Below are 2,224 nucleotides of genomic sequence, written 5' to 3'. Positions count from 1 at the left end.
AGTAAAATACTTCATTGCAGATCATTAGCATGGTATACATATTCTTCAGTGATTAGGAATCTAGTCTTTTCATCACTATATATATATGGTATAAGTATAAATTAGGAGTTAATAAATATCAACACATAGTTTAATCAACAAAAAAATTACTTGCACTCTATTTTCTTCTATTTTATTTCAATAGAAAAACAATAATACCTCATATAGAAGAAAAATGTGCACTTGAGCTGAAGCTTTAATTGAAAAGAAAAGAAGAAGAAAAACCATCTTTAGAGATGTAAAATAATCTCAAATTACTACAGGTCCTACCATACTACAAACTGAAAAGCTCTAACAAAAGCAATTTTATCACTCTGCCTAGGCATCTATGCCAAAACTATTTACTCCTTCGGCCTCATAGTAATCTGACTTTTATTTGGGTTATTTATAAGCTAAACTTTGCTAATCTTTTCATTAAAGAATATGCATCCATGAGGGTGTATGATAATCCGACCTTGTCATGATAAAACTTACTACTGACAGATAATAATTACATTTTCAATCAATATATTGAAAATTCAAGGGCAGTACCAGTAAGACATAATTGCTGGTTGATCCACAATACTCTCACAGCCGCCAAAAGATGGGGCAATGTATGGAATTTTAAGTGCATCAATGAATTTGATGGTGGTATGTAAGTCACCATCAATTTGCATAGTCAAGCAATACACCGGTTGAGAATGAACATACCAATGAGTAGAGGTAGAAAGAACATATATCGGGCTCACGAAAGCAAGCTAAACAGATGAACACATCAAAACTGACGACACCACCAAAACCAGTCATTTGCCTCTTGGCAAGTTCATGTTCAGGATGACTTTTCAAGCCAGGATAATAGACCTGAGCCACCTGTCAAAAATGTTGTCACACTATCAATTCACAATACACAATACTAACAAATAAAAAGATAAGTATTAAATTATAATCTGTCTAGTGACAAATTGTTGCATCCTGTACCTTAGGATGTGCCTCTAAAACTTCGGCCATCCTCGATGCTGTCGAATTCTGTTGTTGTACACGAAGATGCAATGTCTTCATTCCTGAATGATCAGGTATGCAGCATTTTGTTGAGGAAAGTAGAGGTTCAATTGATATTCATCCACAAACAAGTCTCAGAAGAATTGTAAAGATGGTAACAAGTGAAAATATGCAAATGTTAAAGTAACAAGTAAGAAATAATCAAAGTGGCATTTGATGAACAGCCCTAAAGAACATGAGAGTGATAAAATTAGTAAGCCTCTTGTGGAATGATCCATCCTTGCCAATCTTCTCCAATCTCTACACCTCATCGTTCAATGCTGGTGGATAGTGTTTCTTGTATACTGTTGAAGGGATGATACAAAAAGCAAAAAAATAAATAAACATAATTGGGGAAAAAAGAACAATAAGATAGGACACAGAATAATAGAAACATACATTCCCCTCTGTGATCTTTAACAGTAAAAGCTTCAGTCTTTGCTTCACGTATGCGTATACCCTCACAAAAGCCCGAGGCAACCTTTAATCCAAGTCTGAATTTCCTGCTTCTTATCCAACTAGAGTTATCAGTAAATATAAGGTCCCCTAATGTTCCTACCCCATCCTTGAGGGTCAGCTGAAGATCTCCATGCAACAAAGGTCTTTCCCCTTCACGTTCCTTCACTACATGCCTTTCAAATTCTTCTTGGGTCCAACCTTCTTCATCTTCATTGTTAAAATCACCTTCAAGCATAACAACATCAAGTTTCACAAAGGCTTCAGGTCCAGATATTACAAGTTGGCCAGTTCTTCCATCAACCAAAACAACATGAATTGCAGCACCCTGCTCTCCTTCCACTTTGCTACCCGTGAAGAGAGGAAGCGATAAACTAGACCTGAAGTGCAGCTGCAAGTTTCGACCATCTGGACCTTCAATTCATTTTGGTGAAGACCTGAAATCTTCAGTATTAGAATTTAGGAAACAGCACCAACCCTAAACATCTTATCTCAAAAAGTAAAACTAATATAAAATTTAGAAACAGATTATATATTTCCAGAAATTTCAAACTGGCTACACAGCAGACAACAACTTCTCAGACCTTCCATTAAGCATCGCAGGGCCTATCTTCGCCAAAGCACGTTCAACCTCCTCACTGACCTGTTAAACATCACAAGCAAAAAAAAGTGTAAAACAAAGGTGCTGACTAATACACAAAAGAAAAATGAT

The 2,224-nt window shown here is 36.0% G+C and overlaps 1 pseudogene; it reads right to left on the bottom strand.

The window, feature by feature from the left end:
• Positions 1-773: 773 nt before the first annotated feature.
• LOC133815132 (calmodulin-binding protein 60 D-like) lies at positions 774-1,933 on the bottom strand (annotated as a pseudogene).
• Positions 1,934-2,224: the final 291 nt, after the last annotated feature.

Source organism: Humulus lupulus, chromosome 2, assembly GCF_963169125.1.
Source record: "Humulus lupulus chromosome 2, drHumLupu1.1, whole genome shotgun sequence".
In the NCBI taxonomy this organism is placed as follows: Eukaryota; Viridiplantae; Streptophyta; class Magnoliopsida; order Rosales; family Cannabaceae; genus Humulus; species Humulus lupulus.
The sequence above is the reverse complement of the archived record's forward strand: the minus strand, read 5'-3'. Positions and strand labels throughout refer to the sequence as shown.